This window comes from Bombina bombina, chromosome 3 (assembly GCF_027579735.1).
Source record: "Bombina bombina isolate aBomBom1 chromosome 3, aBomBom1.pri, whole genome shotgun sequence".
NCBI lineage: Eukaryota > Metazoa > Chordata > Amphibia > Anura > Bombinatoridae > Bombina > Bombina bombina.
Genome location: NC_069501.1, coordinates 930156717 through 930174483, shown reverse-complemented (window position 1 = coordinate 930174483; position 17767 = coordinate 930156717).

The window sequence follows — 17767 nt, the reverse complement described above, 5'->3', positions numbered from 1 at the left end:
TGATTCCATCAGCCAATCAGAATTTTCCTACCTTAATTCCGATTGGCTGATAGAATCCTATCAGCCAATCGGAATTCGAGGGATGCCATCTTGGATGACGTCCCTTAAAGGAGCCTTCATTCGTCGGTAGTCCGTCGGGCCAGCAGGATGTTCCACGTCGGAGGTCTGCAAGGTGGATCCGGAAGAAAAAAGATTGAAGATGCCGTTGATAGAAGACTTCAGCCGGATCATTGACCTCTTCAGCTCCCGCTTTGATGATGACTTCAGCCGGATCATGGACCTCTTCAGCTCCCGCTTGGATGATGACTTCAGCCGGATCATGGACATCTTCAGCCCCCCGCTTGGGCTTGAATCAGGACATCGGAGGAGCTCTTCTTGATCGATCGGTGAACCTGGTATGGTGAAGATAAGGTAGGAAGATCTTCAGGGGCTTAGTGTTAGGTTTATTTAAGGGGGGTTTGGGTTAGATTAGGGGTATGTGGGTGGTGGGTTGTAATGTTGGGGAGGGTATTGTATGTGTTTTTTTTACAGGCAAAAGAGCTGAATTCTTTGGGGCATGCCACGCAAAGGGCCCTGTTCAGGGCTGGTAAGGTAAAAGAGCTTTGAACTTTAGTAATTTAGAATAGGGTAGGGCATTTTTTTATTTTGGGGGTCTTTGCTATTTTATTAGGGGGCTTAGAGTAGGTGTAATTAGTTTAAAATTGTTGTAATATTTTTCTGATGTTTGTAAATATTTTTTTATTTTTTGTAACTTAGTTCTTTTTTATTTTTTGTACTTTAGTTAGTTTATTTCATTGTATTTTTTGTAGATATTGTATTTAATTAATTTATTGATAGTGTAGTGTTAGGTTTAATTGTAGGTAATTGTAGGTATTTTATTTAATTAATTTATTGATAGTGTAGTGTTAGGTTTAATTGTAACTTAGGTTAGGATTTATTTTACAGGTAATTTTGTAATTATTTTAACTATTTTAGCTATTGTACCTGGTTAAAATAAATACAAAGTTACCTGTAAAATAAATATAAGTCCTAAAATAGCTATAATATAAATATAATTTATATTGTAGCTATATTAGGATTTATTTTACAGGTAAGTATTTAGCTTTAAATAGGAATAATTTATTTAATAAGAGTTAATTTATTTCGTTAGATTTAAATTATATTTAACTTAGGGGGGTTTTAGTGTTAGGGTTAGACTTAGCTTTAGGGGTTAATAAATTTATTAGAATAGCGGTGAGCTCCAGTCGGCAGATTAGGGGTTAATGTTTGAAGTTAGGTGTCGGCGATGTTAGGGAGGGCAGATTAGGGGTTAATACTATTTATTATAGGGTTAGTGAGGCGGATTAGGGGTTAATAACTTTATTATAATAGCGGTGCGGTCCGCTCGGCAGATTAGGGGTTAATAAGTGTAGGCAGGTGGAGGAGACGTTTTGGGGGGCAGATTTGGGGTTAATAAATATAATATAGGGGTCGGCGGTGTTAGGGGCAGCAGATTAGGGGTACATAAGGATAAAGTAAGTATCGGCGCTTTGCGGTCGGCAGATTAGGGGTTAATTATTGTAGATAGCTGGCGGCTATTTATTATAGGGTTAGTGAGGCGGATTAGGGGTTAATAACTTTATTATAATAGCGGTGCGGTCCGCTCGGCAGATTAGGGGTTAATAAGTGTAGGCAGGTGGAGGCGACGTTTTGGGGGGCAGGTTAGGGGTTAATAAATATAATACAGGGGTCGGCGGTGTTAGGGGCAGCAGATTAGGGGTACATAAGGATAACGTAGGTGGCGGTCGGGAGATTAGGGGTTAAAAAAATGTAATCGAGTGGCAGCGATGTGGGGGGACCTCGGTTTAGGGGTACATAGGTAGTTTATGGGTGTTAGTGTACTTTATAGTACAGTAGTTAAGAGCTTTATAAACCGGCGTTAGCCCAGAAAGCTCTTAACTACTGACTTTTTTCTGCGGCTGGAGTTTTGTCGTTAGATTTCTAACGCTCACTTCAGACACGACTCTAAATACCGGAGTTAGAAAGATCCCATTGAAAAGATAGGATACGCAATTGACGTAAGGGGATCTGCGGTATGGAAAAGTCGCGGCTGAAAAGTGATCGTTAGACCCTTTCCTGACTGACTCCAAATACCGGCGGTAGCCTAAAACCAGCGTTAGGAGCCTCTAACGCTGGTTTTCACGGCTACCACCAAACTCTAAATCTAAGCCTAAGTTACAAAAAAAAATCAACACTAAGTTACACAAAATAAAAAAGAAATTATCTAAGATTTAAACTAATTACACCTAATCTAAGAGCCCTATGAAAATAAAAAGCCCCCCCCCAAATAAAAAAAATCCTAACCTACAATAAACTATCAATAGCCCTTAAAAGGGCCTTTTGCGGGGCATTGCCCCAAAGAAATCAGCTCTTTTACCTGTAAATAAAAAATACAAATACCCCCCCAACAGTAAAACTCACCACCCACACAACCAACCCCCCCAAATAAAAACCTAACTAAAAAAACCTAAGCTCCCCATTGCCCTGAAAAGGGCATTTGGATGGGCATTGCCCTTAAAAGGGCATTTAGCTCTATTGCTGCCCAAACCCTAATCTGAAACTAAAACCCACCTAATAAACCCTTAAAAAAAAACTAACACTAACCCCTGAAGATCCACTTACAGTTTTGAAGATCCGACATCCATCCTCAAAGAAGCCGGGAGAAGTGCTCATCGAAGCCGGCAGAAGTCTTCATCCAAGTGGTCGAAGTCTTCATCCAAGCACGCAGAAGTCTTCACCCAGACGGCATCTTCTTTCTTCATCCATCAGCGGCTCCATCTTCAAGACATCCGAAGTGAAGCATCTTCTTCGTTCGACATCTTCTTGAACAATGAATGTTCCTTTAAATGACATCATCCAAGATGGTGTGCCTTAGATTCCGATTGGCTGAATTCTATCAGCCAATCGGAATTAAGGTTGAAAAAATCTTATTGGCTGTTGCAATCAGCCAATAGGATTGAGCTTTCATCACATTTGATTCATTTCAGACCATTCTAGACGTTAACAAATTAGTCAGAGATTTAACCCTTTGCAGGTTCTTCTCAGGTGAAAGTTCAACTGAACATATGCCTAGAAGCCAAACCCCCTTGAGGTCTGGTTAGCCTAGTCCTTTGACCTTTGAAAATACTTTTGCTTTGGTTTCCCTTGAGAGTTTTTAGGGAGAGGTACATGCAACTGAAGACCTTCACTTGCAGACCACCAACCCTGTCCTGAAATCCAAATCCACATTTTATCCCCTCCAAGCCAGGGGTAAAGCTCTAGAGGTTTTTCACCAGTGGTTGTAGAGGATCTAACACAATTATCTAGGTCCCCACAAGAAGGTGCCCACGATTTTACTATCAGGGAGATAAAAACCTTAATTAGTCTATGTGAGAATGATCAAATCGTGATCAAGCAGTCTGATAAATGTGGCAGTGTGGTCATCATGGACAAGACTAGTTACATTGATGAGGCAGTTTGCCAACTAAGTGATGTAGATACCTATATTATGTTACCTAGTAATCCAACTGCTAGGTTCTCAAGAGAACTTAGTCAACTTTTGGATGAAGCAGTGGAGGAGGGATTGATTGACTTCCAGTCTGCAGATCAGATTCTGGTTACCAATCCAGTCACTCCCTTCTTCCACCACCTCCCTAAGGTGAATAAGAGCATTACAAATGTAAAAGGTAGACCAATAGTGGCTGGTATTGGGTCCCTATTGGAACCTTTGTACAAATAGATTGACTCTTTTTTGCAGCCACTTGTACCTAAGCTGCTGTGTTATGTAAGAGACACTTTGCAGACTTTATAGTTTATGGAGAGTGTTGAATGGAGGAAGGAGTTTAGCTGGCTTACGGTAGATGTTGTCTCATTGTACTCACCTGTTCCCCACCAACATGGCCTAACAGCCATTAGATACTTCCTTGACTTGTATACAGATCTATCCTGTGAGATGACAGACTTCTTAATCCGGGCGGTTAAGTTTTTGTTGGAACATAATTATTTTATGTTTCAGGGATGCTACTACCTCCAGAGACGTGGCACGGTGATGGGAGCAAATTTGCCCCATCCTACGCCCCTAACCTGTTCATGGGTTGGTGGGAGAGGTGCCACGTTTATAGAGGTACTGGCGTTCCCTCAGTACATATAGTCAAATACATAAGGTTCATTGATTACCTACTAATTGTATGGTTCCCTGATCAAGAACAGGCTGAACATTTTGTGAGAGACTTGAACAGAAACACTGTAGGGATCCAATTTACCTATGAGTGGCAAAAGGATAGTATTAACTTCCTAGATGTGTCTCTGAGGGGTATGAAGTCAGCTGGTAAAGTGATTTCAACTCTTTTCAGGAAGCCCATTGCAGGGAACAGTTTACTGCATGCACAGAGCAGTCATCCCGGGCATGTTAGGGGCATAGACAAGGGTCAATTTATGAGGGTAAAAAGGAACTGTACCCTAATTGGTTCTTTCCAGCAAGAGAGTGGGTTTCTTAACCAAAGATTAAGAAATAGAGGCTACCCAAAAAGTGTGGTGGACAGAGCCTTGTGACTAGTTTCTCAAATCAATTTGTGACTAGTTTCTCAAATCAATATGACTAGATTCGTAAAATCATAAATAGGAATTTGCCCATATTAATGGGAGACAAAAAATTAGGCTGTACTTTCACAGCAAAGCGGAATGTTACATTGGGAAATATGTTTTCCCCTAGCCTATTAAAAGATAAATCCTCTCGGAGCTCCTGGCTACACTGTAATGGCACATATAGATGTGGCAGGAGAACATGCATTTCTTGTGATCATGTACAGATATATAAATCATTCACCTCCAATCAAACAGGGGAGGAATTCCCAACTAAGGGGTGTATGAATTGCAAGTGTATGTATGTTATCTATTTAGTGGAGTGTACAGAATGTGAAAGGGTATATGTAGGCAGGACCACCAGAGAAGTGGGTACCCACATAAGAGAACACCTGTCCTATATCTCTGGTGAGAAATCTTGTTCAACCCTGTCTAGGCATTTTCTGGAGATCCACAATAAAAAGGTGGATACATTTAAATGGAAAGCAATTGAGCAAGTGCAGAGACTACTTAGAGGTGGGGATACGTTCTCCATACTTTCTAGACAGGAAACCTATTGGATTTTTAAACTGAATCGTTTGATTCCAAGAGGCTTCAATTCCGAATTCGACATTATAAATTTCTGGCAGAGATAATTTCTCTACAGCATTTGATAAAATCTTTATTAGGCATTTGTCTTGCTTTCTTGTATTTGCTTTACTTTATGTATGATATATATCCCTTTCCAGGCCTTTTGTATATTCCCAGTTTGGGTACTATGTACCTTCCTGTGAGAATAGGCTCTAAATTATGGGCTCTTGTATTTAAGGTTATTTGAGTTCATTGACAGGGATGGAATCTTTAGCAACATTATACCTTCTAAGGGAGCCATAATGTGAAGAGCCTATAATACATGCCTATAGTAGACAGTAGATAATTATTGATTATACATTTACATTTTCATTTTTATTTTATGTAGTTTTGCCCTGTTCATTCATTCATTCATTTTTTTCTGGTTAATATTTTTTGTGGTTATAGTATGTTTAAATATGCCTGTATTCACAGTATGTATGTCACTTCATTTTAGGTATTCTATTTAACAATAACCTTTTTAGTTGCCTATATAAGTCAGTTCCAGCTTGATATGATATTTTAATACTACAAAAAAAAGTATTACCACTATGTCCATGTTAATTAATCCAATCATGTTATACTTTGAATATTTGTAAATCAGCAAATTAAGGGTTAATCCAAAGCCAAACCTTCTCTTTGTTTTAACCAATCAGAGTGGTGTGGTAGATGGTTTAAAGATCTGCAACAGGTGTTAAGAATTTAAGTCTATAAGTACGGTGTTCTAACACTGAAACTGGTCAAATGTTTTTTTTCTGGTTGGTTAATGGATATTTTTGCCATCTTCTGTGTGGTTTTAACTTTATGTATCAATAAAGTTTGATGTTTTATCTATTTTTCAAACATTAAGGTATTTTGAACTTCTTTTTCTATTTATTATTAAGTGGACTTCAGGGATCCGCTCCACTTTTAAGCCTTAGTTGTGCCTGTTAGTTTGTACCTGTTCTACAGCCGAGTTTTGGAAGCCGGGGAACCCAGTGACGTCAGCATTCTGAAACTGCTTTGCTGATTTGATTGGCTATGCTATAGTCACATGATTTGATTAAGCAGTATGGATGATACGAGGAGGAAGTGTGGTATGCTGTTTTCCTGCCACTCGTTTAAGTTGTTCCTTTGCTAAATCTGGACTGGAGGACTTTTAAGCACCATATGCAAGAGTGGGTGAGTGTAGCTCCCTGTTGATATAGTATTTCCCTGTTTACCTGGATTGTGAACTTACACACCGATACCTGTGGATTTGGCGGTCAGTTCCAAGCAATCAGGTATTTTCTGTGATTTCCTTTTTGGTGTGTGATTCACACACTAGCTGTGGATCTAAGCTACAGAGGTCATACAAGTATATCTTGGGGTGTCTAAGTATAGTGACAATCTGCTGGCAAACTATTACTTTAGTCTCACCCACGGTGCAGGACATTGCCACTTTTCTGCATGTTGAACTGACGTGATGTTACTTTAAAATTTTGACCGGCATTCACAGTCTACTTCTTCTTGTTCATCTTTTCTATTTATGTCTAATTTAGATTTTTTAAATTTATTAACACATGAACTTACAGATGATCAAATTAGAGTATTGCAAAAGGCTTTGGGGTTTGCTCCCACTACCTATTTTTTAGTATTTAATACATTGTTGGATGTGTATAAACTTATAAGGAAGTTAACTTTTAAATGTTTATTTGCTACTAATCCACTGATAAATGAAAAATCAGGTGTAGATGTACAACAGAGTGCTGTAATTGAGAACAATGTTGTTGTTGGGAAGGATCATTTGGATTTTAGTGACTTTTGTTCTTTAGAAGATTTGCGCAGTTTAGGTGGGGATTGTGATTCTTGTAAAATACAGAGATTTGTGAAACCAATTAGAAGGTACTCTGATTTTTATCCCATTAACTTTCGTGGTCCTCATTTAAATGCATATCAAAAAAGTGGTGAGAGAGACATTGTTGACTATAGTTATACTCTGAGTAAAAAAAGAGCTAGACAACACAATGGCATCTACTTATCAAGCCGTCAACTTACTTGCATTCGACGGCACCAATACGCTCGCCTAAAATCGCCTAACATCGCTGCCGCGGACCTAAATACACTCTCCAAAGTTACCAAAAAAGCTGTCAAAAAGCCGCGCACCAAGTATGGGGCGATGAGCAGCGGACTGTTGTTAACTAACAGTCATCGATCTCACTGCTCTTCGGCTTTTTCACAGCTTTATTGGTATACTGTCACTAAACACCCACACTATACTATACTGTTTTCCCCCTATTCCGCCGCTCCCGGAGCCCACCGCAACTCTAATAAATGTATTAACCCCTAAACCGCCACTCACGGACCCCGCTGCAACTAAATAAAGTGTTTAACCCCTAAACCTTCGCTCCCGGAGCCCACCGCCACCTACATTATACTTATTAACCCCTAATCTGCCGCCCCCTACACCGCTGCCACCTACATTATATTTATTAACCCCTAATCTGCCCCCCCCCACACTGCCGCCACCTACATTATATTTATTAACCCCTAATATGCCCCCCTACACCGCTGCCACTATATTAAATTTATTAACCCCTAAACCTAAGTCTAACCCTAACCCTTACACCCCCTAACTTAAATATAATTTAAATAAATCTAAATAAATATTCCTATCATTAAATAAATTATTCCTATTTAAAACTAAATATTTACCTATAAAATAAACCCTAAGATAGCTACAATATAACTAATAGTTACATTATAGCTAGCTTAGGGTTTAATTTTATTTTACAGGCAAGTTTGTATTTATTTTAACTAGATAGAATAGTTATTAAATAGTTATTAACTATTTAATAACTTCCTAGTTAAAATAAATACAAAAGTACCTGTAAAATAAAGCATGAAAGAAAGAATGCGGAGCACTGAGATAAAGTAAGAAGTTCAAGTTTATTTTATCATTTAAAACAAAAAAGGCATAAAGGAGATAAAGGGTGCTATTCCTTGCAAAAGGGTTCAGCTCAGACAGCTGCTGACATGTTTCGGCATTCCGCCGTTATCAAAGCTGCTGAACTGTGTAGGGAATAGCCCTCTTTTAAAACACAAAAGCTGTACCCAATTGGGCAATAATGAAAGGGGGAGGATTTCTTGTTAACCCCTTATTAACCTATTACAAATAGGATATATATATATAATATTACTTAATGAAACCAAAAAAGCAGGTATATGGATCCATGTAAATAATTACTCACACAATTTAAGTATACACTTGAAAGAATGTATAAAAGAAACAACAGTAGTACCATTCTTGAACACATAAATAATATCAATGTGGACCATAAACACTGTGTGTACATCCTGAAAAAATGTCATTGAAAAATAGTTTAAGTACTAAAAGAATGTGTACTATATAGAGTGAGCATAACCTGCTACCTTGCTAGGGAACTAATCTCTTAGTCTGAACTCTAAATGTTAGTTGTAAGATGGTTACTTAAATACTACATTTGTAACGGTATAACACCTATGTGTGAAATGCTAGACCTGAAATCAAATACATGACTCATAGATACAGGCTACCTAGATTACTAGCCTGATAAATAACCTCCTGTGTATTGAGGTCATGTATTAGATAATCCTATGTTGTAAGGAGAGAAAATCTTCATGTTGGTTTTTTGGAGGTGTATGGTGCTTAAAAAAGAGAGGTAACATGAACATGTTATATATGTGGAAAGAGCAAATTTTAGGCCAATTTCCATAATGAATATAATTAACATAAATACCCAATAGATGGGAGATGGTGCAAAACCAGTTCTCTCATATATTTATTACACACCTTATGGAGTAATGTGGCTGTCGTATGTTCTATACTATTATATGCTCTACATATGCTAGAAGGGGACAAGCTGAACATAAATGAAAAGTTCCAAAATGATTAGGTTACACAATCTCACTCTTCAGGAGTTAAAAGGAAAATGCCTTTACACCTCAGTCATTCCCAGTGGTTGATTAGGTCATACATTGAATTTAGACCTACTGGATGTCTGGTTTTCAATGTGAAGATCCAAAAGGTCTCACGTTTGGATAAAAGCTTGTCTCTATCCCCTCCTCTGGGAGGTTTGAGTACCCTCTCTATGCACGTCCACCGAAAAGTTTCAGAGCTTTTATTGTGAACAGTTGTAAAGTGTTGAACCAGGGGGGTACTTGCTGTTCCTGCCCTGATGCTCGAGAGGTGCTCCCTGATCCTTGATCTTACCTCCCTGGTAGTGAGGCCAACATACTGTTTGGCACACACTGTACATGACGCTAGGTAGATCGTATATGTCGATCTACAATTTAGACACATGTTGATGGGGAATGATTGACCCGTGGCCAATGACCTGAAATGATCATTCATTTCCACCTTTTCGCATGCAACACAGTCCCTATTGTGACACTTAAACATTCCTTTCTGGGTGAGCCAAGATGACTCATGTTTTTTAGTGTCCTTGCTAATTCTTGTTGGGGAGACCCCATTGCCTATAGTTTTGCTTCTCCGATACAAGAAGTGGCATGATTTGCTTGTTAAATCCGCTAGTCCCTCATCAGCCCTGAGCATAACCAGATGTTTTTTGATTATCTCACAGATCTGTGGATACTGCTCTGAATGATCAGTCACAAAAAAAAGGTCATTTTGTGTATTAGTTTTTTTGCTTTGTTTGGGTTTGGGATGCAGTAAATCCATTCTATCAATTTTTCTGACTTCATTGAGGGTTGATGTTATACAGCTGCTTGCATAACCCCTCGCTTTGAGTCTGTCAGAAAGTTTCCTCGCTTCTTCCTCAAAATTGTCCATTTCTGAGCAATTCCGTTTTAAACGGATAAACTGTCCCTTTATGATCCCTTTGAACACACTCTTGGGGTGACAGCTCGTATAATGTAATAATGTATTTCCAGAGATTGGTTTTCTAAAGGCTGTGCTGCGAACTTTTTCACCAATTACCCCCAAGAGTGTTACATCAAGGTAATTGATACTCATGTTATTGGACTCAGAGGTGAAGCTCAGTCCCAGATCGTTTTCATTAAGAAAGTTCAGGAATGCAGATAATTCGTCCGAACTCCCCCTCCAAATAAATAGGAGGTCATCAATGAACCTCCTATAAAAAACTACATTTGAGCAGAGGGGGTTCCCACCTCCAAAGATGTGGTCCTGCTCCCACCAACCCATGTAAAGGTTGGCGTAGGATGGGGCAAACTTTGTCCCCATCACAGTCCCACAAATCTGGAGGTAGAACACCCCCTCAAACTCAAAGTAGTTATGGGATAGAAGAAACTCCGCTATGCGGAGCACATACTCACAAAAGTCAGGCTCTTCACTATGGTATTTATTCAAAAACCAAGACAGAGCCTCCAGACCTTTAGCATGTGGGATTGATGAATAGAGTGATTTGACATCAACCGTAAACCAAACATAGCCTGCCTCCCATTTGATATTTTCAAGGAGTTTTAGAATGTGCATGGTGTCTCTTGTATAGCTCCATAATTTTGGAACCATTGGCTGCAAAACCTGGTCCAACCACTCGGAAGTGTGCTCCAAGAGGGATCCTTTACCACTGACAATGGGCCTTCCTACTACATTGTCCAGTGATTTGTGGACCTTAGGTAAAAGGTTAAAGGTTGGAATGGTGGGAGAATTTACCAAAAGGTAAGTGCTGGTTTCCTCATCTAAGAAACCTCCCTCAATGCCGTCATCGATTAAACTCTTAAGTTTTCTCTTAAAAGTAGCAGTGGGATCAGTGCTCATTATTCAATAATCGTGGGCATTGTGCAGTTGTCTGTGTGCCTCTTTGATGAAATCTGTTTTATTCATCACCACTACAGACCCACCTTTATCCGCAGCTCTGATCACCAGAGTTGGGTTATTACCCAAAGTAGCTAAGGCCTCCCTCTCCCTTGTAGTGAGATTTTGTTTTTTATTGTCTTTATCCATGTAATAAAGCTTGCTTAAATCAGCTTCAACTCTACTTTGGAACCTTTCAATTATAGTTCCCCTAGCATGTATGGGATAGAAACGTGAAGGACATTTGAACCTAGGGAATCTATTGGACGAATGAGTCGGAGATTCGGCCTCAGAGGTATTGAGTGCTTCCAATGTTGACAGACCACAGAGGTCTTGAAATTCAAAACCATCTGCAATGTTGTCTGTCTTTGCTGTAATTGCACTCTCTGAGTAATCTTCCACAAAAGTTGTATTAGACCTTGTGGAAAAATATTTCCTCAAAGTAATCTTGCGTATCAGTCTATTTACATCAATCAAGGTGTTGAATAGGTTAAAAGTATTTGTCGGAACAAATCCTAATCCAAGACTCAACACCTTAATTTCTGTTTCATTTAGATTATAAATTGATAGATTGATTACTGATATCTCGTTTGTCTCTTGCCCCTCTGGTTTCTCCTGAGAGCATAGCCCCCTTTGTTTGATGCTTTTGCCCCTTCTCCCCCCCCGTCTCCTTGCGGGGGGGAAGGGAAAAAACCTGATGTAATTCCACACTTTCTGATCTATTGGGTGTTTCCTGGGTATATACAATGTCAGGTGCTTGAGGAATGTATCTAGAGGCTGCTGCAGCATTCTTTAATATAGATTGCGGTACTGTTTTTACTTTTTCTGGGGGTATGTCAGGTTGGTTAGGCAAATTGGTATGTTTATTTGTATTTTGTACATGGTGGGCTGGGGGGGCTAAGGGCGCTAAACTGCAATATGATGCTGACTCTAGAGTGAATCTTTCGTCCTCCCCTGAAGTTGAGCTATCCCCCCCTGAATCAGCTTCACTATCAGAAAATCTAATTTGTCACTGTTGTCTGCCTCTTCCTCTACCTCTGCGTCTGCCTCTAGACCCTCTTCCCCTATTAGAGTTATCAAAATTCTGATTATTCTCTCTGTATTTTTGTGTTCTCTCTCTTTTGTTCCAAATATACATGGTATTATTGTTAAAATCTGTTTGGTCTCTAATATACTTGTAATGCTTTATTTCAAGTAAAAGTGATTTTGCTTCTGCAACTGCTTCTTGTAATAAATTGTCAAATCTAGCAAAATCAGTGTGGTCACATCTTTTGTTTAACTCCTCTTGTACCTGACTAATCTTAATAGTGATTTCTTGAACCTGTTTGTTTTTATAAATAATGAGGAGCCGCATTCAATTCCATGAGCACTCTGATAAGGTCTCATTCCATTCGTTTATAAAGTCCCTATCTTCTGTATAAAAAGTGGGATATTTATTTATTCTTAGTCCTCTGTGTATAAGCTTAAGCCTCAAATAGTTCTCAAGAGTCCAAACATCCCATTTGTACTTGTTCTCTTTATTTATTAAGGCCTAGATTTGGAGTTTTGCCGGTAACGACCCGAAAAACGAACGCCGGCTTTTTTCTGGCCGCACCATAAAAATAACTCTGGTATCGAGAGTCCACATAAAGGCTGCGTTAGGCTCCAAAAAAGGAGCGTAGAGCATTTTTAACGCAGCTTCAACTCTCGATACCAGAGTTGCTTACGGACGCGGCCAGCCTCAAAAACGTGCTCGTGCACGATTCTCCCATAGGAAACAATGGGGCTGTTTGAGCTGAAAAAAAAACAAACACCTGCAAAAAAGCCGCGTTCAGCTCCTAACGCAGCCCCATTGTTTGCTATGCGGTAACCCTTCCTACGTCTGCACTTAACACTCTAACATGTACCCCGAGTCTAAACACCCCTAACCTTACACTTATTAACCCCTAATATGCCGCCCCCGCTATCGCTGACCCCTGCATATTATTATTAACCCCTAATCTGCCGCTCCGTAAACCGCCGCTACTTACATTATCCCTATGTACCCCTAATCTGCTGCCCCTAACACCGCCGACCCCTATATTATATTTATTAACCCCTAAACTGCCCCCCACAACGTCGCCTCCACCTGCCTACACTTATTAACCCCTAATCTGCCGACCGGACCTGAGCGCTACTATAATAAAGTTATTAACCCCTAACCCGCCTCACTAACCCTATCATAAATAGTATTAACCCCTAATCTGCCCTCCCTAACATCCCCGACACCTAACGTCAATTATTAACCCCTAATCTGCCGACCGAATCTCGCCACTATTCTAATAAATGTATTAACCCCTAAAGCTAAGTCTAACCCTAATACTAACACCCCCCTAAGTTAAATATAATTTAAATCTAACGAAATTAATTAACTCTTATTAAATAAATTATTCCAATTTAAAGCTAAATACTTACCTGTAAAATAAATCCTAATATAGCTACAATATAAATTATAATTATATTAGAGCTATTTTAGGATTTATATTTATTTTACAGGTAATTTATTTTAACCAGGTACAATAGCTATTAAATAGTTAAGAACTATTTAATAGCTAAAATAGTTAAAATAATTACAAATTTACCTGTAAAAGAAATCCTAACCTAAGTTACAAATAAACCCTAGACACTAGACTATCAATAAATTAATTAAATAAACTAAATAAAATCAAGTTCAATCCAATTGGCTGATCCAATCAGCCAATCAGATTGAGCTCGCATTCTATTGGCTGATCGGAACAGCCAATAGAATGCGAGCTCAATCTGATTGGCTGATCGGATCAGCCAATCGGATTGAACTTGATTCTGATTGGCTGATTCCATCAGCCAATCAGAATATTCCTACCTTAATTCCGATTGGCTGATAGAATCCTATCAGCCAATCGGAATTCGAGGGACGCCATCTTGGATGACGTCATTTAAAGGAACCGTCATTCGTCATTCAGTCGTCGGCCAGGATGGATGTTCCGCGGTGGAGGTCTTCAGGATGCTGCCGCTTTGCTCTGGATGGATGCCGCTTGGATGAAGACTTCAATCGGATGGAAGACCTCTTCTGGCCCGCTTGGATGAAGACTTCAGCCGGATCATGGACCTCTTCAGCCCCCCGCTTGGGCTTGGATCAGGACATCGGAGGAGCTCTTCTGGACTGATCGGGGAACCTGGTATGGTGAAGACAAGGTAGGATGATCTTCAGGGGCTTAGTGTTAGATTTATTTAAGGGGGGTTTGGGTTAGATTAGGGGTATGTGGGTGGTGGGTTGTAATGTTGGGGGGGGTATTGTATGTTTTTTTTTACAGGCAAAAGAGCTGAATTTCTTGGGGCATGCCCCGCAAAGGGCCCTGTTCAGGGCTGGTAAGGTAAAAGAGCTTTGAACTTTAGTAATTTAGAATAGGGTAGGGCATTTTTTTATTTTGGGGGGCTTTGTTATTTTATTAGGGGGCTTAGAGTAGGTGTAATTAGTTTAAAATTGTTGTAATATTTTTCTTATGTTTGTAAATATTTTTTTATTTTTTGTAACTTAGTTCTTTTTTATTTTTTGTACTTTAGCTAGTTTATTTAATTGTATTTATTTGTAGCAATTGTATTTAATTAATTTATTGATAGTGTAGTGTTAGGTTAATTGTAGGTAATTGTAGGTAGTTTATTTAATTAATTTATTGATAGTCTAGTGTTAGGTTTATTTGTAACTTAGGTTAGGATTTCTTTTACAGGTAAATTTGTAATTATTTTAACTATTTTAGCTATTAAATAGTTCTTAACTATTTAATAGCTATTGTACCTGGTTAAAATAAATACAAAGTTACCTGTAAAATAAATATAAATCCTAAAATAGCTCTAATATAATTATAATTTATATTGTAGCTATATTAGGATTTATTTTACAGGTAAGTATTTAGCTTTAAATAGGAATAATTTATTTAATAAGAGTTAATTAATTTCGTTAGATTTAAATTATATTTAACTTAGGGGGGTGTTAGTGTTAGGGTTAGACTTAGCTTTAGGGGTTAATACATTTATTAGAATAGCGGCGAGATTCGGTCGGCAGATTAGGGGTTAATAATTGAAGTTAGGTGTCGGCGATGTTAGGGAGGTCAGATTAGGGGTTAATACTATTTATTATAGGGTTAGTGAGGCGGATTAGGGGTTAATAACTTTATTATAGTAGCGCTCAGGTCCAGTCGGCAGATTAGGGGTTAATAAGTGTAGGCAGGTGGAGGCGACGTTGTGGGGGGCAGATTAGGGGTTAATAAATATAATATAGGGGTCGGCGGTGTTAGGGGCAGCAGATTAGGGGTACATAAGGATAACGTAGGTGGCGGCGCTTTGCGGTCGGCAGATTAGGGGTTAATAAGTGTAGGCAGGTGGAGGCGACGTTGAGGGGGGCAGATTAGGGGTTAATAAATATAATACAGGGGTCGGCGGTTTTAGGGGCAGCAGATTAGGGGTACATAAGTATAACGTAGGTGGCGGTCGGCAGATTAGGGGTTAAAAATTTTTTTTAGAGTGTCAGCGATGTGGGGGGACCTCGGTTTAGGGGTACATAGGTAGTTTATGGGTGTTAGTGTACTTTAGAGCACAGTAGTTAAGAGCTTTATAAACCGGCGTTAGCCCAGAAAGCTCTTAACTACTGACTTTTTTCCTGCGGCTGGAGTTTTGTCGTTAGATGTCTAACGCTCACTTCAGAAACGACTCTAAATACCGGAGTTAGAGAAATCCCATTGAAAAGATAGGATACGCAATTGACATAAGGGGATCTGCGGTATGGAAAAGTCGCGGCTGAAAAGTGAGCGTTAGACCCTATTTTGAGCGACTCCAAATACCGGCGGTAGCCTAAAACCAGCGTTAGGAGCCTCTAACGCTGGTTTTCACGGCTAACGCCAAACTCTAAATCTAGGCCTAAGAGTTCCATCTCTTCAAACAGGGTATTAAGTTTTTGTTGTGTCCTATCCATTGTGAAAAAGTTTTCAGCAAGCACCATATTAGTGTCTCTCTCACTAGCATTTCTCAGTGAGTAAAAATTCATGCTAACAATATTGCCTGTATCGGTTTCTGTTATCACCCTATTCTCCATAATCCCTGGAAAGAGCAGATAAATTCCAAAAAGACACACACTGCCCAGTGCCAAAGTCTCACAGATAGCCTTAATACAAACAGCACAGTCCGGGACAATAAGGGGCTTGACCAATGAGCCCAAAGTATAATAACAAAGAGGTGTAGTCCCAGGTATGCGTGTCCGGTATAGGTTATACAACAAAGTCACTGTAGTATGAATGTAGACATAACTATGCAGACACTCAGAATATATAAATACCAACAGCCGTGGTGTGGTGTGAACTTACCCCCCTCCTCCTCTCACCTATGAAGCGTTCCGGTGGCAACTCCAGCCTGTCCGGTGAGAAACAAACTTCCTGCGTCCGCTATTGGTCCCTGTGATCCCTCGTCAGACGTTCCTGGAGGGAGGGGGGGCGTGAACCATCTATCCGTCCTTAGTGTAATCTCTCACCCGATTGGTGGGGATGTATCCTCAGCTCAGTAGCTTACTCCTGATTGGAGGGGAATCAATCCAAGGCAAATCTCCTGGTAGGCTGTGATAGCTGCAGTGTCCGTTCAGCAGTGCGAGTATCAGGGATTGTAATGAGGAGCAGTCTCCTCTCTCAGTGCTCACGCTGGTAGGTCATAGAAACAGCATGAAAGAAAGAACGCGGAGCACTGAGATAAAGTAAGAAGTTCAATTTTATTTTATCATTTAAAACAAAAAAGGCATAAAGGAGATAAAGGGTGCTATTCCTTGCAAAAGGGTTCAGCTCAGACAGCTGCTGACATGTTTCGGCATTCCGCCGTTATCAAAGCTGCTGAACTGTGTAGGGAATAGCCCTCTTTTAAAACACAAAAGCTGTCATTTTGGAACTTTTCATTTATGTTCAGCTTGTCCCCTTCTAGCATATGTAGAGCATATAATAGTATAGAACATACGACAGCCACATTACTCCATAAGGTGTGTAATAAATATATGAGAGAACTGGTTTTGCACCATCTCCCATCTATTGGGTATTTATGTTTATTATATTCATTATGGAAATTGGCCTAAAATTTGCTCTTTCCACATATATAACATGTTCATGTTACCTCTCTTTTTTAAGCACCATACACCTCCAAAAAACCAACATGAAGATTTTCTCTCCTTACAACATAGGATTATCTAATACATGACCTCAATACAAAGGAGGTTATTTATCAGGCTAGTAATCTAGGTAGCCTGTATCTATGAGTCATGTATTTGATTTCAGGTCTAGCATTTCACACATAGGTGTTATACCGTTACAAATGTAGTATTTAAGTAACCATCTTACAACTAACATTTAGAGTTCAGACTAAGAGATTAGTTCCCTAGCAAGGTAGCAGGTTATGCTCACTCTATATAGTACACATTCTTTTAGTACTTAAACTATTTTTCAATGACATTTTTTCAGGATGTACACACAGTGTTTATGGTCCACATTGATATTGTTTATGTGTTCAAGAATGGTACTACTGTTGTTTCTTTTATACATTCTTTCAAGTGTATACTTAAATTGTGTGAGTAATTATTTACATGGATCCATATACCTGCTTTTTTGGTTTCATTAAGTAATATTATATATATATCCTATTTGTAATAGGTTAATAAGGGGTTAACAAGAAATCCTCCCCCTTTCATTATTGCCCAATTGGGTACAGCTTTTGTGTTTTAAAAGAGGGCTATTCCCTACACAGTTCAGCAGCTTTGATAAC